Genomic DNA, 26046 nt, shown 5'->3' with positions numbered 1-26046 from the left:
CACAGATGTCCTCCCTCAGTGGGCTACAGCTCTGCAGTGTATTAGCTCACTCTGTCTGTTGTACGGCTCATATATGGCTGGTGTACACCTGACAGGTGTCTTGTTGTGGAACAGTCATGGGTATATGTGGGATAGCATGATCAATGCAAACCGTACACATGCTCATAGAATGCAATTGTCAAGGATTATGCTGAGTGGCCAGAATAGTCCCCCAACATGGGTCCTCTGAAGTCGTCCACCCCAGTCTTCACAAGTGTAGAGTCTGCTTGTGCTAAATACAGTTTGTGTGCAGTGTCAACCTTGCCTGGGGGTGGAGATGGGATATGGATGTCCAGGGAAAGGTGGGTATGGTCAGATATCAACAATGGTGGTCTACCTCTAGTGTGGAACAGTGAGTACCAATGTTGCAGATGGACTGGTGCAATATGTATTCCCCATGTGGCTGTGGTGTGTGGTTCTGCCATAGCACATGGACCCACAAATTGTAGTGGCTGTAGGGTAAAGTGGTAGAGGCCTGAGTAGTTCTCACACACAATATGCCTGTACCTGATGTTAACAACTGGAATGGTGTATGTGAACACATGCATATCCCAGCACTGTTCACAGGGAAGCTAAGTGTGTGTCCTGGATGTGGGTGTGGTGTTCTGGACTGGTTGTGTTGTGTGTTACAGGTCCTGTGGTCACAAAGCATGGTATAGAACATAACCTGCCAGTGCGATGTGCATATCTGACCCTGATGTAGGTGGCTGCAAATGCATATATATGCTATCCCCCACCTGACAGGTAGTACTACATATACATACCACTGTAGAAATAAAGATGTCAGCACCCTATAAATACTGCAGCTGCAGAACAAATGCCCAGTAATTTGCATAGTGCGCTCTGCTAATGCGTTTTCCTGAAGTGTCATAATATAGTTAGATAGGGGTTTGAATCCTGCAAATGCTCAGTGTAGGTGGGTGAGAGGGGTTTGTGTGTGTAAAAGCCTGTGTGACAGAAATGTCCCTTTTGGCAACTGGGAAAACACACTACAGGATGCACATTCCCCTTTCTAAACACTGATGATGTCAGCACCCTATAAGTACAGCAGGAGAAGGGAAACCTCCCCGTAATGCGAATAGCGTGCTCCACTAATGCATCCGTCTCGAGTGTCAGAACATAGTTAGGTAGGGGTTTATATCCTGTAAATGCTCAGTGTGTGCAGAGGGGGTTAAGGTGTGTGCAAGTCTGTATGAAAGAATTATCCCTTTTGGCAACTAGGAGAACACACTACAGGATGCACATTCCCCTTTCTAAACACTGATGATGTCAGCACCCTATAAGTACAGCAGGAGAAAAGAAACCTCCCAGTAATGCGAATAACACGCTCTGCTAATACGTCCATCGTGAGTGTCATAATATAGTTAGATAGGAGTTTGAATACTGCAACTGCTCAGTCTGTGTGGAGGGGGGGGTTAGTGTGTGTGCAAGTCTGGGTGATAGAGGTGTCCCTTTTGGCAACTGTGAAAGCACTCTACAGGATGCACATTCCCCTATCTCAGCATGGATGATGTCAGCACCCTACAAGTACAGCAGGAGAAGTGAAACCTCCCAGTAATTCGAGTAGCACGCTCTGCTAATGGGTCTGTCACGAGTGTCATAACGTAGGTAGGAGTTTGAATCCTGCAAATGCTCAGTGTCTGTGGAGGGGGTTAGTGTGTGTGCAAGTTTGTAGGAAAAAAATATCCCTTTTGGCAACTAGGAGAACACACTACAGGATGCACATTCCCCTTTCTAAACACTGATGATGTCAGCACCCTATAAGTAAAGCAGGAGAAAAAAAAACCTCCCAGTAATGTGAATAGCGTGCTCTGCTAATGCGTCCGTCTCAAGTTTCATAGCATAGTTAGGTAGGGGTTTGAATTTTGCAACTGCCGAGTGTGTGTAGAGGGGGATTAGTGTGTATGCAAGTCTGTGTGAAGGAGATGTCCCTTTTGGCAACTGTGAAAGCACTCTACAGGATGCACATTTCCCTATCTCAGCACGGATGATGTCAGCACCCTATAAGTACAGCAGGAGAAGGAAAAACCTTTCAGTAATTCAAATAGCGTGCTCTGCTAATGCGTCTGTCATGAGTGTCATAGCATAGTTAGGTAGGGGTTTGAATCTTGCAAATGCTCAGTGTGTGTGTGGAGAGAGTTAGTGTGTGTGCAAGTCTCTATGAAAGAAATATCCTTTTTGGCAACTAGGAGAACACACTACAGGATGCACATTCCCCTTTCTAAACACTGATGATGTCAGCACCCTATAAGTACAGCAGGAGAAAGGAAACCTCTCCGTAATGCGAATAGCGTGCTCTGCTAATACCTCTTTCTCGAGTGTCATAATATAGTTAGGTAGGAGTTTGAAACCTGCAAATGACATGTGTGTGTGTTTGGATGTGGGGAGTTCGTGTGTGTGCAATTCTCTATGACAAACATGTTAGTTTTGGCAATCAGGAGATCACGCTACCTGATGCACATTACCCTTTCAAAACACTGATGATGTCAGCACCCTATGAGTACAGCCAGAGAAGACAAACCATCTAGTAATCCAAATAGTGCGCTTCACTAATGCGTCTTTCTCACGTGTCGTGACTTAGTTAGGTAGGGGTATGAATCCGGCAAGTGTAAGTGTGGGGTAGTAGGGTGTGTGTAATTGTAACTATGAAAAAAGAGATCCTTTTGGCAAATACTACAATACACCAGATGCTGCATATTCCCCCAATAAACACAGGGGATGTCACCACACTATCAGCGCAGCCAAACAGGGCTAGTTGGCCAGTAATGCCAATAGTGCGCTCTGCTACTGGGTCTATTACCATTGTCAGAGTACAGATAGGTATGTTTTGGTAACCCACAACTGCCATGTGTGGTTGTGTCACACATTATGACCCTGTGTGGGTCTTTGTGCATAACAATGCATGCCATTGCCTAAACCAGCAATGGCATTGCACACATGATGTATGTGTGTGACACATACACATAAATACCTGTGACCTGCAGTAGTTACCATGTCTGACACATGCCTCGAGTGGATAAATGGTATTTGCAATGCATAACAATATGACTGTGTCTTACTGTGCAGGGGGCGCACGCGGTATGTGTCTATACAGTGTGGGTGTATATTGTAAAATACCTACAGCAGGGGATACACATCTGGTCTGGGCCATATAGTCTACATGTAATCGATGTACAGGTGCTGCATGTTCCCACCTGTTGTGGGAGTGGTAACATGTCATTCCACTGCAATTCAGTGACCACATGCTGGGAACACTTCAACTAGTGTGTTGTAGCTACAGTAATGCTCACGCACAATGTTTGGCTGGATGCAGTCCAGCCATATGAAGACAGTTCTTGAGACTGTCATATTGCCAGTGTTGTTATGGAGGATAGGTGGTTTTCCTGTGTATGGGAGGGTTGTGTGTGCCAGGCTATGAACCAGACAGCAGTCCAACACACTGTTAGCTGCACATGAATAGGCCCTGATGCTTTGTGCTGTGCCAACAACCTGGAGGTGTGTGTATCTGTGGTGCCTTGGGATACCACCCCCCTGTCCATGTGTGTTACATGCATAGGGGATGACAGGCATGGTATGAGACATAACCTGGCAGTGATGGGTTGCACCTGTGAGCCATGAATCAGGACTGTGGTACTGCACAGACATTGCAGTTCACCATGCTGAGGACAGTGTCCAGTGCATGCATCTTGCGGTGTACACTGCTGGTGTTGTGTAGCAGCACTGTTAGTGTCCTAACCTGTGTGATACCCATGGAGGTGGCTATGTAATCCATGTCCTGCAGCATAAGGCAGTATGTGTGTATCAAGGAGCTTCGCCAATATACATTGGGCCATGGGTGTCACGTGCAAGCTGCCCCTTGCACATCATTGTGGCTTCCCTAGCATGTAAGCACACGTTGACAGCCAGCAGATACCCTATGAATGACATTGGAGACTGAGCAGAATGTAGACATTCAACACCCTTCCTACATATAGTGGTAGCATACCTGGTGAGGGTATGTTGGCAACCAAGATCAGGCTCATACTGGCCCATGCCAGATGCTGAGAGATCCCTTCTATGTTCCCTATCATGTAGTCCAGGGAGGTATGTCTCAGGTCATCCATAGTGGCATGGTCAATGACTGAGTCATATGTGTCCATGCCTCTGACTGACCTGTATGCATGTGTTCTGTGGTGGACCATAGTGCCCCTGAGGCATATCACTGTGACCTTCACCATATACAGCCTGTTGAGCGGGACACCACTGTAGCGCCCAAGACAGGTACCTGACACATCTGTAGCAGGTGTGTTGTGTAACCCTACAGGCTGTGAGTGTGTGGCACACGGGATGTGTGTGCCATGTGTGGCATGTGCTCTGTTCCGATGTAACATATGCCTGTGTGCCAGCTGCGGAGGTGTGTGATGCTCAGGCAGGATGCTATTCTGAGTCCCCACGTATGCCCCAGTGTGTTCAGTATGCTGTCAGTGCATGTCTATGTCTGACTTGTATTGTAGTCACTGTATTATGACATGCCACCTGACAGGGTATGACATTACTGGGTTCAGAGAGCTCATTCCCCAGATTGGCTATGTGGTGGCATCCCACACATGTGTTGTACGTTCCTGGCCAAGGGTGATGGTTGACTGCATACATGTGGCAGCTGTGACATTGCCACATGACTCACATAAACCACAACTGGACCATAGAGGTGATTCACAGGTTACCTTTGCACATGCTACCCTAGTAGTGTGATTGCCATGGTGAGTACCAACACATAGGGCCAATGGGGAACAACATACTGAAGCTGTGTATGTGTGGGTGTACTGCTACTGTTTCATAGCACTGGCATATATGACTGCACACGTGGGTAAATGCCAGGTAAGACATGTGCAATGTGTCACAGGCAACGTACATGCGAACAGGACGGACAGTGACGTTCTGTCATGTGTAAACTTGACATACGTATCGTACGCTATGCAGATGTCACTAGGAGTCAACAGAAGCACTGTAACTCTGCATTGCAGGTGGAAGCAGTGTTCCAGGGAACCCCAAGTGAACATGCATGCAAACAAAGCTACAGTGAGCAGGGCTGGAAGTAGTTCATTGTACAACAAATAAGGGGTAACACTAACAGTAAGTAACAGTGCAAATATGTAGGCACTATCAACATGTACCCAGGAATGCACAGCGCAGATGCCCATGGTAGAACTGATATTATGTCATAGTTAATTGTGATTTGGATTACATTGGTACTGCACACATATCAACATGTGCAAACATCCACATTGCATAGTTGTTGTGGGCAACTTGACACCATTACTGTACATGTCCATCATCACATATCACTACTTGCATTAGCTTCCCCCCTGTGCTACCCATGTATGTGGCTATCTGTTGACATCCTTACCACCGGCATGCAATAATGTGCAGCTGTTACACTTTGGTACGTACTATGGGTGCAGATAACAATTCAGGACAGTCATACGGTTACTGCATCAGGCATACTGGCATATACACACAGTCATATCAGCACACTGTACTGTTACCAACATGATACTACTAATACACTTCTATGTAGTCACCCTGTGCATCAGCAACATGTTTACCTGTTCCCGCAATGATGTTGGAGATTGCAGGAGGTGGCACAGTGTCATCATATGCACAGGGTGTGAATTAGCTATGCCTGAGTCTGCCACTGATACCACCAATTGACATGTGTGTGGATGTGTGTTGGTGAGGGACAGCAGTACAGGGTGGGGCACTGTTGGCGCAGTGTGTGCATGTATGTGGTAGCCCTAGGTGTTAACATTTCACATGTGTGTATGCACGCACACAGTTCCACCTCATGGCTGCCATATACTGGGGTTTGTGGACAGCCACAGACTGAACCTGGCAGGTCATACAGATCAGTGTCTGTGGGCACGGACACGGTACCTGTGCCTGGCAGGGGTGCTACAGACCATATCCAGTACTAAGCCAGACTGGGTACTGTCATCAGAAGTGGGAGTGTGTTGACTGGACACAGGTCCCTGTTGGGACTGTCCAGAGCCACGTGGACGTGGTCTCCTGGGGCATTCCGATGACAGCACAGACCCAGCATTGCTGGGGCTGCTGCTGGCACTATGGGGGCATGTGTGGGCCTGTTGTCATCTGTGCCGACTGTCAGCTGCTGCTGTTGCTGGCATACGGCCACGTTGACACCGCAACCACCCACCATTGCCCTGGCTCATGGACATTTGGTTGTGGAACTGCTGTAATATGTCCCCACAATGTCTGTCTATGACATCGGTGAAATTACGGATAGCATCCGCGATGTCACGCATACTGTCAGTCATGGCTGTGCGACATGCTCTCAGCTCCCTCAGACCCTGTTTGGTGTACCTTTCCATACGTGACTGTGCCTGCATGACAGCCCGAAACATAGCTGAGGTTGACAGACCTCTTTGGGCACATCTGCCAGAGGCAGTACACCCACGGATGCTCCCACGAGAACCCATGGGCAACTGTCTGTTTGGTACCTTCACAGGACCCTGCCCATGGCTGCTGTGTGGGGAAGCATGTGCCACAGATACCAAATTACCCTGGTCAATGCCCACTGTATCCTGTCCATCACCTAGGGACAATGGTGACAAAGGATGTACTGGCAGGATGACTGTGCACAATGATGGGGTTGACAGCAGTGTACTGTCAATTGGCTGACCAATGGCGGACCCTGACACACCTTCCTGTACCATTACACAGATATCATCATTACCAGTACCTGTGGCACCAGATTCAGGTTCCCTGCTGCAGGACACCAGAGCAGCACCAGAACCTGTGGGAGGAAGACAGGAAACACAGTTTACAGTGTCCACACAATGTTACCAGTGATGCACTTATGCACACATGCACACATGCAGACATGGACACATGCACACATGCACACGTGGACACATGCACACATGCACGCATGGTCACGTGGACACATGCACACATGCACATGTGGACACATGCACACATGTGCACATGCACATGTAGACACAGGCACACATGCACACATGCACACATGCACACATGCACACATGTACACGTGGACACAGGCACACATGCACACATGCACACATGGACACAGGCACACCTGCACACATGCACACATGGACACAGGCACACCTGCACACATGCACACATGCACACTCCACAGTATACACACAGGGCACTACTGAGTTACACTAGTGTTACTAGCACTATCAGGACTATTATAGGTATTGTTAAACACACTCAGTAGCATGGATGGCCTACCTTGCTGTAACCCCAGAGGGACCTGCAGAAATGAGGAGATTAATGTCAGTGGGCAGAACTGTGCCATTGATACTGCATATGATACAGTGCAGTAGTACACCAGTTGCCTTTCACACGTCAGCTGCTGATATTGCTAATATCACACATGCACAATTACATACTATGTTGACAGCTACATACCACGGACACACCTTACACTTGCATGAACTAACAGTGTACAGAACAGTCAAGTGTACATATGGCATATTACCTGCACACTCCATGTCATGCTGCTGTGTGGATCCAGCCTCCATCATGATGCAGGTGTATTGCTGTTGCTGTTCCAGGGCTATAGCCACAACACTTAGGAGTAGCCCCTCCAGTCTGGTGAGGGGGGGATGTGTGGCCACCCCACCTCCTGTGGCAACCTGTTGCCTGTGGATATCCGACGCACGCTGACAGACATTTCTGATTAAATCACTGCAGTGATGTTGTACCTGCTCATATGTCCTATTATGCGTTCCAATGTCATTTACCCTACGGACAAGGTCTTGCCACAGTGCAGCCCTCTCCTGCTGATTCTGGCTGATGTGGGAAAACAGTATGTCATACTCCCGCACCAGGCTCTGGTGTATCTCCTCATCTTCCGCTGCAGAGTAGGCAGGATTACGCTGATGCACCATCTCCCTGGAAGAGAACACAAACAGGATATCTGCAGACTATGTCAGCAATATATGGCACACATACTATACATGATACTCAAGTGTAGTGATATACTACTACTCCCATATGTTGCATGTGTGTGTCTCGTGGTGGATACACAAGTACATGGCCAGATATCAGTGCTTAGCCAACACCTGTGCAACAATACCTGCCACATTCAATACAACATAGTAGCATGCCCCATCGGTCAGCACACTGCGACAGGTCCAATGCACAACCTCACTCTGGGGGTTCATACCAAGGTACTGTATGTGGAACGCCATCCACTAGTGTGATGTGGACACTAGTTACTCGGCCTGGATATACATATCCCACCACCACCACCAGCACAGTAGACTACTTTGATATGTATGTGATTAGACAGTTATTCACATGTTAGGACTGAGATGGTATCCATGCAGCCCACTGGACCAGTGGAAGCCACAACTCACACTGTTGACCCTTTTGCAAATGCTTACCATGGACATCCCACAGATTGCATGGAACTTGCACACACATTTCTAACCCAGATCCTATGCACAAAGGTTAGGCATCCTGTCCTGTGGACCCCAGCCAGAGGCAGATTGTATAACAATAGCAGGAGGCTACTGCAGGACAGAGCAGATTCACATTAAGGGAAGGCATCTGTGGTCAGCACTGGTAATACGCTACAGTCTCTCATAACAATGGCCACGGCCTACTCTGGGAGGGGAATGGCCACAAACACTATAGATAACCACAAGGCCTTCTTCAGTTATGTTACACATATGGACCAAATGCCTCAGATATGCTCTGAGTTAATACACACCTACTTAACATTCACTGAACACACAGGTATTGGCAACATTCTTGCAGACAGGTTCAGTGCACGTATCCCCCTCCTTCTCCCCCACAAGTTGAAATACTTATCACAGCTGTATGTAACCTCCCTATCATCTCACATGTCCAGGTGAGGGCCGCCGTCAGCAAAGCAGAACACACAGCATCACTGTGACCTGATGGTATCCCTGGATGTGTGCTACATGCACTCCAAGAGGACATACAACTGCATATAAGACTGATATTTAACCTTGGCCATACTACAGGATATGTACCTGGACACTGGCATACAGCAACAGTGGTCCCACACCACTAAGGAGGCACCTCTACTGACCCTGGGAACTACCACATCATAAGCATAACCGGCCTGGTCTGCTAAGCTATGGAATTATTCAGTAAGGGACGCATATACAGCGTTATTGGGTACCTGCAGACACTTGTTCCCGGCCAATTTGCCTTTGTGATGGGCTGATCCTGCCTTTTGAACCTGGCTGACCTTTCAAAAGAATCACTACAGCCATTGCTGAGGGCAACGCACAGACAACTGCTGCCAGGATCATGGCCTAACATTGACTGACATGTAATGTATAGTCATCCCCTATTGGTGGAACTACGTACACACAACATATCACATGGACATACCTATAGATACAGACCCATGACACATTTGGGGGGGTTCACAGTATGCAGACTATTAACCTGCTACTTTACATTACCTGTGTTTGTCGCAGCTGGTTGTGTTACCACTACTTCTCCTTCCTGCTGCTGCTGGCATGGCTTGCTACTGTCACTGCTGACAGCTTAGACTCAGTGTGTAGCGTGTGTATTTGTTTTTTCTCTCACTCTCTGTCTCTGTCTCTCTCCCTCTGTCTGCTTCCAGACAGTGCAATGAACGTATTGCATGTGTGGAGTGTTAGTACAGGATGCTTTTGTAGGTAGCTGCATAGGTCCATGTGATGGCCTCTGCACCAATTGTAAGCCAGCATTTGTTAATTGCATGCAGCCAGTTGTGTACTGATTGCAGTTCTCACTGTGATTTCAGGACAGTGCTATAAAAGGGTATGTGAGATAGGCATTGCCCTTTCAGATTGTAAGGGCGGGGACCATGCTGGTATGCTGTGGACAATGTTCTGTGAGTGTAAAGGTTAGTATCTCTCTCATGATTCAGGCTGTGTTGTAGATTCACATTTCTCCATTCCTCTCTCCTGTTCCCTGTAGTAAGTGTGTATGCACAATGACACCTACAACTATATATATATATATATATATATATATATATATATATATATATATATATATATATATATATATATGTAAATATACATACATTTATATATATACATTAACTGACATTATTACATGGCTGTTTCTGTTCACACACTACTATTATGGGAATCCACTAATTTTGACAGTAATTCTAAATGACATGCTTTGTGTACTACACATCCTATATTCCCTTTACATTCATTCCTACTATTACATGATATATTTATTTTAGCACAATGCTTTTGTATAAGAGTCATGGCTTAGTGGTAAGTCATACGGACTACTGTTTCCAAAGTTCTGGGTTCGGGACTGACAGTGGGATTTTATTTTGCTTTTGAACTGTCTACAGGACCTGTCAATCAGAGTGACTAAGGCACTTTTAAGCAGTTATAGCTGGGTTAGCGCTGGTTTGCGCAGAGCTCACGCATGCGCACTGGTGTTTAGCTCCATGCACACATGCGCACACCCACTTACAACCGCTTAACAGTGCTTACTCTTGCGCACACGTGCGCTATTTTCTTTGAAAGAAATGAAAATGGGAAGACAGGAAAGTGGTGAAAAAAGGGTTACAAAGAGGGTAAGACAGTAGGGAAACAAGCTTGGGATTTGCAGGAGGGATGTAGGTAAGGCCCATAGCTGCCCATTTCTTCATCAGCAACAGCTGTGCATATGTATGTAATTTGGTGTGACATTTGAAACCTTCCACCCCTGGGAGAGGTGTCAGGACAACAATAATACTTGTTGTACAGCCAATTGTAATTGATAGTTTCCATGTCCAGCAGACATGTGTGCAGAATGGGCAGCTATGTATGGGGCGTAATTTTTTTGTGGGTACAGAGTGCCCTTTTTTTTCTTTTTTTTTCAGGTGAGAGTGGTATGTCAGGTGAAGGAAGTCGGTACAGCTGGGGAGGTAGGTTGGGTAGGTCAACAGACAAGACAAACAAGATGCATACAGGGGCGGTGTATGATACGTGTGGGGGGGGTTACACAATTGACGGGGACGGAGGTTTGGATATCCAGAGCTCATGAGCCCACAGATGGCAACAGTGGAACTGATATCCCCACCCATAGGCAGTTGCCACTGTTACTTCACTGCCCAGGACGGGGCTGTGCTGGGGGCTGTGTAGGCCGGGCAACAGGCATGCCCATAAGTTGTGCCCCCTGTGCCTCAAGCTGGCATAGGGGCCCAAGAACAGAGTCCTGGATCTCCCTACGCACCACAGTCTGGATGCTATGGAGGGTGAGTGGTGGTTCTCCTCCAGCCACACTTGCAGAGGGGGGACGAGCCCCATCCCCTGCAGAGCTTCCACCCGCAGATGGAACAGGGCCACCGGAGGAGGGTCCAGACTGGGCACTAGTGCCAGGTGCACTCACCAGCTGAGGTGTGGGAGAGGTGGGTCCGCTGGAACCCGCCTTCCCTGTCGTCCTATGTTTTGCATTATGTCATGACAGTTTGGGTTAGTGACATATAATACCATTCACAATTAGTTGTAACAGCATGCATTAGTATTCCCATTAACCAAACACCCAGATATTCACACCATTGAACAGCGAGCATAACACATGCATAATTTGAACAGCAATATACAGTCCAACAACATGCAGGGTTGATTGATGGCAACAGGCCATCAGGTTTGGATGTATGAAAAGGGCAGATGCATCAACGGACATGCAAATATTTATGACCCAACAGGACAAATGTCCAGGGGTGTTAATTGTGATTGCACATACCATTTTCACGTGGAATGGGTTATATGTGGTTATAGGGTGGGGTGAAGAAAATAATATTAACACCTTCGAATACCAATACATATGCTGTACATTTCTAATAGCTGCACATATATACACACTACTGTTCTAACTACAGTTTCTTATATGATAACTACTTCAACTTGGTGATAGGACTGTTACTGCTACATCAATATACATTTTATTGTTCTTCATACACATTCATATCTAGCTTTGTTCAGCTACATCATCCTGCTACATTTGCTTTATATAGCTATAGACAACTGTGGATGTTTGGTATATCAGACAATCATACTATCTGCATATTGCAGACTGAGAGCAACATATCCAGATTTTGGGATACACATTCCAGCTGCAGCAACACTTTGAACAGGTTTCGCTGTTTTGTTTTGCTTCTCACATGCATTTCATTCTGTACTGACTGCAGTATACTTTATTCAGGGGTTATTACTACTGTATTGCTGGATTCATGACACTTTCTCACACTCTCTCACTTGTTTTCATTTTACTATTCAGGATGGTACTTACTTCTAGGCTTTATTGACATGTTTTACCTGTAGTTATTACAATCCTTTCCAACAGTCTCACTTCTGTCATGTTTCAGTATTTCAACAGGGGTATATTTCACACATGTGATTTGCTCATCTTCTGCAGCTGTACTTTTCAGCCTGCTGCAGGTTGTGTACTATTATATTACAGGTGGGGCATCTTTATTTCAGACTTTATTTCAGACATTTTAATTTTTCTGTTTGGATTACAGACTGCAACACACCTTTGTAATCAAGCAATACTTGCAAACACTCTTACACTTGTTACTTGCACATTCTATTACTTAGTGACTACACTGCACTCTTTTGCTAACTGTCATGCTTTTATATTTCTTTACAGTTACTGGGAGAGGATTACTGACCTTCCTGGTGGCACAACTGCACCAGCCTATTGCCATAGGCTCTGCGGTTCGCAGAACGGACACCTGCAGCTGTAATATAAATGAAGTAATATTGGAATACACATCTCCATAATATCAGCTAGTTTAAATTCTTACATACATAATTACATGTAACTTACTCAGTAGTGGGGCGTTGGGCATTTGCTGGGCCTCCTGGAGCCAAAGGTTCAATTGGTCCTGCTTGCGTCTCTTCAGGTCCGCATGGTGGTGATGAACCTGCTCACCAGTCCTTGGAATCCCTGTGGCACTGGTGAGATCATGAGCCAAACGGTCCCACGCCTCAGCCCTATATGCTCCCCACAGGACCTGGCCCTGCATGAGTTGGGCCTCATGATTGTGGACTAGGAGCCAGACCATGTATCTGGACTCCTCAACACCCCACCTCTGTGCTCAAAAGCAACTACCCTCACCTACTCCAGTCATTCTGGCTGCAAGTCAGTTCTACAATTGTTTATGCTGTGTATTTCCGCCTATGGGGCTTATATAGGCCGTTTTTCCCGCACATATCTGTGATTGGCCATTTTGGAATTGTATCAATTTCACTAAACCTGCTTTGTCATGCTCCACTTTGTATTCATTCCTATATATTTGCTATTACTGCATTTATTGATACTGCTGCCATGGCTTAGTGGTTCAGTACCTTGACTATGGTGTATAGTATCCTGGGCTCGAACCTGGCCACTGCCTTTTATTTTTTATGACTGTCTAGACAAGCTAAGGGGTGTGTCTGTCTAAAGGCAGTTTTGATACAGCTTGCTCAACGTTGCCCGTTGGTTAGCTTGTTGGCGCAGTGCGCAGCTCCACGCAAACGGGGTACGCTGGTTTAAGCCTCATTTGGCTATCAGCACGCATATTATGCTCAGCTCAGCTAGGGGCACATAGTTTCAGTGTGTTAAACCACTGCTCACCTACGGGCACTCATTTTGCACCTGTTAGACCACTGCTCACCTACGGGCACTCATTTTGCACCTGTTAAACCACTGCTCACCTACGGGCAGATGCACTCACCTTGTTAAACTGTAGCTCAGATATAGGCACATCTGGCATCTTTTATTATTTTGTTATCTCACATTTCTTCAAAATAAATGGACTATTTCATTACATTTTACATAAACTATGATTTTATATGTGTACATGTTTGTCAGGGACTTGTTTCGTGCTTATTTTACTAGAAATAAAAATTGGTGTTGTGGGGGCTCGAACCACGAATGCCTGCTCTTCAGCTGACGTCTCTACCGCTACGCTATTGCTTCTTGGCTTACTTTGCATATTTAGTTCTTATATCCTTTTCCACTGACTGCTAACTGTGGCTAAGCTACGGTGTATCCTTGAGAAACATAGTGGGCAAATATAACATTATGTCAACCATTTGGGTAACTGTCAGGGCATGTGTTATGGTGTGGTACTCATTTAGAAAGTGTATGCTGGCAATAATTGTTACTAGTAGGGGCTTCATATGTGTATGTTAGTTGTGCTAATCTGTAATGTGATTTTGAAAGGACTGTGTGTGGCAGTCTGATATTAGTTGGCCTCATTTACATTACCTAAGTTAAAATCCTCTGAATGCATGTTACTGCATGACTTGCCACTTTATGCACTTATAGTGTTTCCATAGGGATATGTGCAGTGTGTTCCTATCTGCAGGCCTCTGTCTTCCGTCAGTGAAAACCAGACATTTCATTTGAAATGCATTGTGTGGATAAAGACTGTATGACTCAGTCATTAATTGCTGGCTTCACAGTAATGTAATTTAAACCCATACCCCACTGGATTTGAACCTAGGAGTGTGTGTGGAAAAACCTACTGTTTGCACAACATTTAACAGACTGAGCTACTGAGTCACTGTTACATCAGGTGTATTTGTCAAGATATAAGTGCAAACATGCAGGCTGTGACATACTTTTTACAATCCATCATTATGTGAATGGCTTTATATGGATGTATTTTTCCACCAGAGTCCCAGCTGAATGAGTATGTTGCCATTAATATTTTAGCAGATGTATTTCTAAATGTTGCTAGTAAACATACAAATTTACCTGCTATTAGAGACCTCACTTACATTGTCTGGCTTTCTAGTGGTGTACTCTCACTCCAGACTCCAACTTACACTACAATTTTTTTCCATTACTGTTTAAGTAAGTTTGAGTGATTTGGTGTGATGCGCAGGTCTGCTTAAACTTGCTTAATGACTTTAACTTGCAGTCACTATATTTTGCTTAAACCACCTGTTTTACTTAGCTGTATGGAGTGGCATATTAATGCAGTGGTCTGCAAGTGTGATGGCCTTGGGTTCAAACTAGGGGACAGGTATCTATTTGTATGTATTTATTATCATTTAAAACACATATATCAACATAACTTAGCAACACTGCACTATCTACTATGTTGTGCAGCATCACACAATATTTAAAGAAAAGAAAAATGAAGAAATAGGAATGTGGTGAAATGGGGTGCAAGCAGGGATAAACACAGTGAAAGGCAGGTAGGTATGTGCAGGAAGGGTGTAGGAAAGAACCACAGCTATACTTTTCTTGAACAGCAACAACTGTGCAATTTGACAGAATGTGTAGATGAATTTGGACTCTCATCCCCAGACAGAGGGGTGAGGGCAACATAACTGCATTGTCAAGCCAATTGGACCAAAGTATGTGTGCCCAGTGGACACATGTGCAAAATGGAGAGCTATGTATGGGACAATATTTTTTTTGGGACATGTGCCCAGTTTTTTTTTTTTTTAAGGTGAAAGAGGAATGTTGGGGAAGGGACATAGGTATGTGTGGGGAGGTAAGGTGGGTAGGTGAGGAAGCTTTTGCAGGCAGACAAGACAGGCACGATAGCAGACAGGGGTGGTGTGTGACACAAAAGGTTAGTGAACACCTTGGATGGGCAGGGTGTTGTGGAATCTCAGTATTATGTGCCTCCACAACGTAGCAGCATGACTCAAGTCCCCACCCATGGTACAGTCGGCACTGCTCCATCATGGCCCAGGAGGTAACAGTGATGGAGGCTGGGTTCCAGGGAGAATCTGACCCACCAAGTTGGATGGCATACTATCCATCCGGTGCATGCTGTGTCCAAACCCACTGTATATGAATGATCCTGCTCACCAAACCTGGCAGTTCATCGTGGGTGACAAGTCCCACTCCACTACTGCTCCTAGAGTGGGGGACTAGCCCTGTCTTGAGGCGGTGAACTACCAGACTCCACAGGTTGTACAGGGGCAACAGAGGGGCACCCGTAGGCTGGGTTCCAGATGTGCTGGGCCTCAGTGCTATGGCCAGAGGAGGCAAGGTAGGTGGATCACCTGGAACTGGTCTACCTTGATGCTCTGTAGTAAGTTAGTTATAACAATAAGGTAAGGTTACTAATAACCAAACCAATGTTAGTATTAACATAATGGAACATAATTTTGATTAATCCAAGTACATATTAGGTATATTATATGGAACACAACATTAACTAACATAACAGTATGTCAACAGTAAGCCAGTATGAAATAACCCATAAGGTCAACAAAACAGTTAAACATAATATATTAAAATTAAATCATAATAATAAATAACAATAATAAATTAAAGAAGATAAGGGGTAGGGAGAGAGAGAAAAACATACCATTAGTGACACTGCAGATGATATTCCTAAAATGACTGTTAATACATAATTCTACAGGTGAGCAGTGTCAGTTGTGAGTACAGTGACTACAATTCTTCTATGGCTGATGTAGCATGTGCATACCTCTCAAGCTGTTAGCATGGGACAATATGAGCCAAGCACTAACAAATGCAGGTACACATCTACAGGGAACTGTTTCACATAATGTGTATATACATGACTATCAATGTGTTTTGTAAATGGATTTAAAAATGCATTGCAGTACAGGTAATCATTTATCCGCTAATCATGGACCAGACAGATTGGCCAGTTGCATTTACATTACAAAAATCCTGACAGTTAAGAGGTATATTTGTGTACATTAAGTAGACTAGATAGCCATCATATCTTAGTTGGCAGGCATGAGAGTAGAACCCAAAAGCTGTGACTGCAGGGGAACCAAAAAACTGTGACTGCAGGGGACATCTGCAAATAATGTAACAATTGACTGCAACAATTTAGAACAGACATGCAATGAATACAGCCTTACTGCAAGTATTTAGACACATTTAGTTATGACACCACAATGCTGCTGTACACTTTATTGGTATTGCTGCTAAGTATCTGTGAAGTATACACACAATATTTGCCCATAAAGTGGGCTAACTCACCCATATATTTTGTTCCTGGAGTGGGAGGAAAAGAGAGCATTATGTGACTGAAAGTAGCCTGGAGACAGCCTTTAACCATACTGTGTGTTGTACAGTACATTTATCAGGCAATTACTGTTGCATTCCACAGTTATTGCAGTTTTATAGTTGACTGCAGCAACATTACAGTAGATATGCAATGCATACAGCTCTACTGCAATATGTTATGACACCACAATTCTGCTTTACATCTTATTGCTTACTGTTATTGGGATTGTTCATTTGTTATTGTTTATTGCACTACAGCTTTTATTATTTATTGTTTATTGCACTACAGTTATCATAGATTATCTGCACTTACCACACTCACGGAGCATCCTGGCCAAGTGCCTGGCATGAGACTGCATGTTGTGAGCCCTGACAGCTGCAGCTGTTGAAGGAGAAGCACACCATTATGCACACCAGTTTTGCACATACTTAGCTTGTATTTTAGTAAAGTAGTGGCAGAAATACTTACATATGTGTGGGGCATGCCCATCCTCGGCCTCTTGGACCCAGGTGTCCAAAGTTCCCCTCTTTCATTGCTTTAGGTCATCATAGTGGTGACAACACTGCTCACCAGTGTTGGGGATACCATTAGCATCCCATTAGCAATCCCTGGTAAACTGATCCCAGGCCTCAGCCTTACATTCTGAGGCCTGGTAATCACCCTGCAATAGTCTAGCTTCACAATTCTATACGAGGAGCTAAACAAACACTCTGGACTCCTGCACACCCCACCTCTGTACCTGAAAGCGTGCACCTTTTCCAACACCACCTGGCATACTGACAGTTAATAAGAACTCCAACAAATGTTGCAGAATTCCTGCCAATTGGCCTTAATATAGGCTGTTTTCCTACCCTTACATGTCATTCTGCAACATTCAAAAAAGTGTTACATTGTTTAGCATTGTGCAAAGCCAATTAGCATCGCTCAAACTCTCACAACTGTGTTTTAGTGAAACTTAGCTACACACAAACAGTAGTAGTCTTTTACCATGTTTAAGCAGTGCTTAGCACCCCACAGCTCTTCCAAATGTAATAAATTGTGTTTTTAAATTAAGCGAAACATTCACTTACATTACAAAAAAGGTATGACTGCTAGGGATTCAGACCCAGGACCTACTACGCTTTAGGCCCTGAGTCTATCCATTGAGCTACTTGGATATTGTGTAAACTAGTACACCTTTACATATACTATTAAGCTACCTGTCAGCTTTGCTAAGCACCATGCCACGACATGCAAACAAGCTTAAACATAACCAAAAATAAATACTTAATTACACCTTGTTTCTATTTTTAGATGTTTGGCAGGTATAAGCTGTGTATGTGTAAGAGCAGCTCAACTTTGCTGCACTACGCACTTCGCCGTGCAAATGGACAATAAATAAAAACAGATATAATAATTAATTACATCCAGTTTCTATTCTTAGATATCTAGCAGGTGTTAACTGTATAGATGTAAGCATAGCTTGGCACAGCAGTGCTCTGCACTGTGTCGAGAAAATGGGCATTAAAAAAATAAAAAAAAAACTTAGGAAGTTAAAACAAATATTCAGCCACACACATTTCAACACTAGCAGAGTACATTACAGGGATTCTTACCCAGTACATAACATCTGCCCAGGAATTTCCTGGAAAATCCACAATCACGGGATAGCCACTATATGACTGCCTAAACAGATTCATTATCCCTGCTACTATGCTTCCCTCAGCAGTGAGCCATGATTAATATTCATGGCATGCTGCTGAGTAGAAACCATGGCCATGTACACAGATACATTCCATGTAGGCTCTACATGGAGCCTACATGGATTTTATTGAATCCTGGGGATTTTTTTATATGCTGGAGAAACACAAAAAAAAAAGTAAGTGGAGCCACTGAATTCTTCCTAGAAATGGTTTTAATTCCACTATTTAAGCCCTTTAAGCCAGAAACAATGGCCTTCATCAGAACAAGCAAACTAACCACACACCATAATTATATAACTCCATTATTTACACCCAGTGCTTTGCAAGTATCCAACAAAATATGCCATTTTAACTCCCAAATAATGGAGTTAATTATAAAGCTGTCTTAAGAAGAAAAGCTTATTATGACAAATGCAAATAATTTGTTTTTAATAGTTCATAGTTTTATGTTTAGAAATATATGTAGATATAAATACGTTTTTATATGAAAGAATGATTTTACTTAATTTAGAAGAATTAATTGAAGTTAGTAGTTGATTGGTTATGTTGTTTTCAACGAATTATATAATTATGGTGTGTGGTTAGTTTGCTTGTTCAGATGAAGGCCATTGTTTCTGTCCAAAAGTGCTTAAGTAGTGGAATTAAAACCATTTCTATGAAGAATTCAGTGGCTCCACTTGCTTTTTTGTGTTTCTCCAGTTTATTTGCTCAGTTACACAATTTGAGACTTTTGGAAAAGTTTTTGAATAGTCTTTTTATATGTATGCTATGATTTTCTTAATACCTAATTTTAGTATGTGGGCTTCAAATAGATGCGTAGCGTTTTCCTTAACTAGGATTAATTTGATCTAATCAGTAGTAGTGTGTGGAAGTGGGTACTTGCTGTTCTTAAATGCAATTTTATGGCCCTGTTTATATTGTTTGCCTGGAATAGGCTGTTTTAAAATTAAACAATATATATATATATATATTTTCCAGACCTGCTTCTACGTGTATAAAAGCTGATATGTTTAACATTGTAAAGTATTTCTGATTTTTTGTTACTGAGGATCTCTTGTCTGTGACAGATAAAGGCCCACTGCTTTGGAACATTACCTGGGTTTAATGATTTTCAGAAATTATTGTGACTGTGCTTATCAATGAAGTTTTAAGACTACTATTTTTTTTTTCTGCAAGTTGCCACAGTGAAACAAAGGGACCCATGCAATTCACTGTATGGGTCTGAGAACTCTAAAATGTTGCCTGGCTGTTTTTCATAACATCCAAGGTTAAATGCTTACTCTTTCACTGTGAATAATGTAGCTGCACATTATGGTCACATTCTTCTGTTTTAGTGCATTTTAATCCTCTGTTCTATGGGGACCAATTGGGTTGCTGGATAAGCAGCCTGCCAAGTGACTATATATGACTGATGTAATAGAAGAAGTAAAAGATGAGGAGTTCCCAGGTATTACAAGGTAGACAAGGTAAAGTATGCACATAGAAGCTGTGAGTTGGACACACAGTTTTAATTTTTCAGTGTTCTACAACTCAAAAGCAACACAACGAGAAAGTAATAATAGCACTTGCATGGGAATGATTTATGCTGACTGTCACTTATATGCATTTTTTAATGTCAAGCCTGCCAATGTCTTTTCAGAGGATTAACAAAATGACTACTTTCAAAACTTGTAGCCTGTGTCTTATTCAAAGAATTGCTAAATAAACTTGATATTCCTGTCTTTGTAATAAAAATGAGAATAAAGCTGATTTTATGGTTGTTTCACAGTAAGCTGGATACATTGATAATTTCTTCTACTCTGTTAACAGAAGGTACGTAAAACAACTTGCCAATTTACCCCAATCAAAGGGCATCATGAACTTTTTAAGGAGATTTGTAACCAGCCTATAATGGGTCTGCTACAATCCAGACTTGCAGACAGGTTTGACAAGAAAGGCGGATTTTGTTGATTCATTAGACCAGACATCTTGTAAGCTATATGCAGTATGCATACTTAAGTGTCCCTCATTTTCAGAGACATCACTGATTTTAGCTCAGTATGTTACTCTATCCCTGGCAAATTGGTGACTTTTTTGAGAGAATGTGGTAGACTGCAGTCAACAAATAATGATATTCATTAAAGTTTCACATTTATTTGGGTCTACTACAAGTGCTCATGCCGATAGTCTGCAACAGACTTGCTTGCCACCACATGCTTGAAAAGGCAAGTACTCTAATTCCCATTAGCTTGATCTTACTTAAATATTTAACCCTTATAACACCCGACACTATTTAACTGTACAGCCTTAATGAGCCCTAACTCTAACCTTAAAACTCATACCCAGTTCCTAATCAAAGTTCTCACTCCCATCCTAAAACTCTATTCCCTATTCCTCACGCTAAAATCCTGGATCACTTCATAACCTAAAACTCAACCTCCCCAAACCTAACTTCCCCAATTGCTTCCTAACCTTAGATCTTCCTTCTTTCTCCCTAACCCTAAATTTCAATTCTAATTCTTCCACACAACTGCTGCACTTACCTCACTTATATTCAAATCATATGTTCAGATAAGCTGTGACAACTTCTTGCTTGAAGTCATATTTGAATTCAGGCAAGAATAGTGGCCTTTATGAACTACAAGATGTTTGAGTTCCTGACGTATAAGCATTGGTCTTTAAATACTTAGGACTCAAGCTCTTATAGTAGAACAAATTTACTTTGCTTTAGAAAATGCATGTTAATACATGACCTCTTAATTTGACAACTTTTTAAGTCAGCAATACCTACATTCAAATAATATCCCTCACTGGGGCCTTTGCCTCTGATTATCTTTGATTTTACCCTTGATTCTGGAGATGATAGATTCCAACCTATGGCAGTCTGCACTAGCATGTAAGTTTTATTTCATTAGTTGTGGAACGCAGACTAAAGGAACATGCTGAAACAAACATTTCAAATAGAGCAGAATGCACCAATACTATCTAAGTCATGTTGGACAAAAGAGGCAATGATTCAAACATATCTAGTCTAAAAAGCATTAATAGCTATGTGTCTTCAGTGGAATGGTTTATTTTTAAAGAATCACTAGGAATGGCATATGGAAATTTGAAAAGCTGACTTTTTCTAGTGTTCTAGGGATCTGGCAGCAGAGAAGACACCAAGGTATGAGTCTGATAACTAATTAAATAGCTGCTGTCATACATTGCAGAAAGTGAACAACCTTTGCACAGATATCCAGTAAGAATATTGCAGTAATGTTACTGATGTTTGACACAGTAACAAGTGTATAACCATCAAGTGTGCAGGCAGAGATTTTTTGTTGTGGAAGAAAGATATACCTGTGCCAGCTATGTCTGGGTCAGATATTATTATTCCCTTTTGTACTGAGAAAGAGAAGCTGGGCTATCTTTATACTTGTACAGCAATAGACTGTACAAAACATTTGAGTGCCTTCACATTTGGAACCAAAAAATATCAGCATTCTGCAATGCTGAAAAATTCTAAAACAAATATTTTAAAGCATTAGCCCCAAGAGACAATACTGGCTTATTAATAAAAATATCAGAGCTATAAACAGGCATTCCCTTGCATATATCTACCAAGGTGATAAAAATAGGAATTTAGATGTGAACATGAAAAATCTACGGCCAGGATTCAGAAACAGGTAGCACAATGCATTAATAAATAACTGTAATAAGTAACAGCATGCAAGATGAGGCTGATTTAGAATCATAATTTGCACAGTCACACAAGAATGTGAAATATTGCTGCCAGCATGTTTTGCAAATGACTGTATAAGAAGGTGGAAGTGAGCAATGTTATGATAACTGGACTGATGGTAAATATAAATTAGGGTATGCAGCTTGGTGGAGCAATTAAAAACATAAAAATGTGTAGTGAAGTGTGGCCTTCAGAGTAGCTGTACATAAAGAACAGTCCTAGACACAACACTACAATGTTATGGACAACAGGATTAACTGAAATGGCTATGTTAGAGAACAGCCTTGCAGCCAGTAGCCACAACAGTGCGTGTCATCACAATCCATAACCCTGAAGGATCAGACCACACCCAGCATATCATGACCTCGGTGCCACTGTCTGCAGCCATGCTGTTATCAAGGCTCCACATGAATCCAAGGGACAACAGTATATCCACCTTAATGGAATCCATTCCTTCATTTGTCAGACCATCTGCGATGGACTTGGCATAATATGCAATGTGTCAGTGCACCAATGGTAATGCCCGCAATTACAATACCTGGGCTCATATATGACTGATACAGCAATTTCCTTGGGACGACTTCCCTTATGGACATCTGATTGGTGATGCTGGATATGCTCAGAAGCCATGGCATGACACCTGTACACATCCCACAGATCAAAGTGGAGCATTCTTACAACTCAGCACTGCAGCAAACACACACTATCGTGGAATGGGAAAATGCACCAGACTTTCGTATTACATAATCATAACAACTGGTTAATTGTGATTATTTGATATACCTGTGCAACCATGAATGGAACACATGAGTCATGGACATCTTCCCTTTTGTTATATGTTTTTCATTTCCTGACAAAGTTAGGAGAAAAGTTGATCTACTGGAGACATACAAAATGTCTCTCCAGGCACAGGGGTGCATATATACCACTGATGTTATAGCTGCATATATTTTGCATACCTAGTATGTTGCCTATTTTTGTAGTGCTGCAACTTAGTTTAAATGATGCATACTGCCATTATATGCCTACTGATACTCATGACTTTAGAATTGAGGATGACCATTTCTAGCATCAGTTCTAACTCTAGGAAGTAAACTAAACACTAGCACATAACCAAGGGATAATGACTGATGGCACTGTAATAATGACTGGCCTGATGGCGAGTGCTCCATCAACCTCTACAGCACACCTGAGTGCTTGCCTCCCTAGAATTGCCATGACCATGTTCATTAACCTGCCATTCATGCATAGTACACTGGTCTGTCCAGCATCATTCTACCATTGTCATTTCAATGCCTCCTGCCAGTGCTGGTTATATACCAGACACACCATAGGCATGCATCTGGTATGCTGCCATTTCTTGTGTAATTGTGGCTGTTTTATCATATGTTCTGTTATGTTGCATTACTGTAACCTAATGCTGTGGCCCATGTTTATGACATGTTTTTGTCTTTGGTGAATGGGTCCCAGAAACATGGTCACTGTGGTATCAGGAATTGCCCTGTCTCGTAGGCCATGATTGCCAGCTTACTGCAGCTCCCTTGAGCACAAAATGTGGCACTAGGGGATTCCTCAGCCAGCTTCTGTATCCCTTGCAGTCATTACCTACTGTAGTATCCAGTGGTGTGACAGACATATTGTACTTCTTTCCACTACGCATATAACAACATTTTGCTCCTCAAGGAAATGATATGTCACACATTTTTGCTTTTCCTTTTATATCTGCCTCTTTTTCTTTTTTGCCTGTTTCTTGCTCTATGCTGTTTTGTTTCTCTCCATTTTCATTCCTGTTTTATGCAGCCTCTGCCAAAGCAGAGTATGTTATGAAACAGCAGTCACCTCACTGACTACCTGCCCTGCCATCACCTGCTGGATTACCAGCTCTCTCTAGGCCAGAATCTCTCTTGGGTGACATAAGTCACCAGTGAGAGGCAGTGTGGTGGGTTTCCTGATGCCTTCAAATTGTCTGTCTTTTCTGGGGGAGTGGAGGCTCCCCATCAGAGCACAAGTTGGTCATAGTTTATCATCTTGTAGGAGGTGAAAAGTCTGGTGACAGCAGTGATGAACAAAAAACTGAGCATGAGCACTGGCCAACTAGTGAGCAGCCTCATGTCACTGGCAGAGTAGCATTACTACTTGGCCCTGACTAGTGGGCTAGCAAAGGCTGGGCCCAGCCATGATGGAGGTCATGGAGGTGGCTGATCTCTGGTTGGATGCATTGCTAGACAGTGTGGTAGTTACCTGTCACCTCAATCTATTACCAGTTATGAAGTCCCCCCTTCTGTCTCACTTCTGTACCTAATCTGTGAACCAGTTCTCCCCATCACAGATTGTCGTCCCTCTGTTTCTGTTGTCTATGTTCTCCTCTCGTTTGTGTCGGTTCCTTCCCTCTATGTCTTTGTCTTTTTTTGCATGTGCTTGTCTGCACTTGCTGTAATCCCTACACACTCTTTCCTGCCATACCTTCTCCTTGTTCCCTCCCCCTCTACCTTTCCTGGTAAAAGTGAAAAAAGGAATATGTCCCACAAAAAGAAACCCTTCTTTCCCTGCCCCATCCCAGTCTTCTCTTGTTCTCCTTCTGCGTGTTTCTCCAATGGTCTTTCAGGTCATACCCCTCTCTGACTATCTTATACACCCATTTCTTTTCCATTTTTAACAGTAAATTAGTCTGGACTTTGGTGTGCAGCTCATTTTAAGGCTATCAGCTGTACCTGTAGTATAGCATTGATGCAAGGGCGAATTCACATTTTCACATACATGCAACATAGACTTTAGTGTGCTCATTAGGTCACACAATCTGTGTCTTGCAAAGTCAGTAATTTCTTGACCTGTTTGATTTCATTAGTGCAGTATCCATTAGTATATATATATATATATATATATATATATATATATATATATATATATATATATATATATATATATATATATATATGCACATACATATATAAATATATATTTGTGTATATAACACACACACACACACACACACACACACACACACACACACACACACACACACACACACACACACACACACACACACATATGCACACACACAAATAATGTATAGGAGATTACTTGATTTGCCCTCAAATGTCATGGATGACTGGCACCAATAGGGTTTTTGAATCACTGCCTACCGAAATGGGACTGATAACACCATTTGCTACCCTTATGTGGATGTCCTGGCTGGTACTGAAGGGGTTTGTATCCCATTACTGCCAGCCAGTGTACCACCTGGATGTTAGGGTCCAGAACTATGGTCCCTATCTTCTCCTCTGCCTCAAAATGGTTTAATGGCTAACAGAGAGATAGCATCTCAAGTAAAAAAACTGGCAGCCTACATTTTAAAACAAAGAAAAGTGCACATAAATCTGATTATATTAAGGAGGTGTCCAAAGGCAATCTAGCCCAAAAGCATTAAGGGAATATGCACTGCTGTCCTGGTAAGAATTTCCAATATTCAGAACAAGACTCAAACTGCACACTCATCAATTGTAAAGCTGAGGCTTGTACAAAGCACCCTACACCCCTTTCTCAGCACTCTGTCTGTGAAATACAATGTTGATGAATGCCTTTTATTTATAACTGCTTTGCAAATTGTTATT

The sequence above is a fragment of the Protopterus annectens genome, chromosome 5.part0, assembly GCF_019279795.1.
Source record: "Protopterus annectens isolate FY-2018-M chromosome 5.part0, PAN1.0, whole genome shotgun sequence".
Lineage (NCBI taxonomy): Eukaryota > Metazoa > Chordata > Ceratodontiformes > Protopteridae > Protopterus > Protopterus annectens.
Note: the sequence above shows the minus strand (reverse complement) of the source record.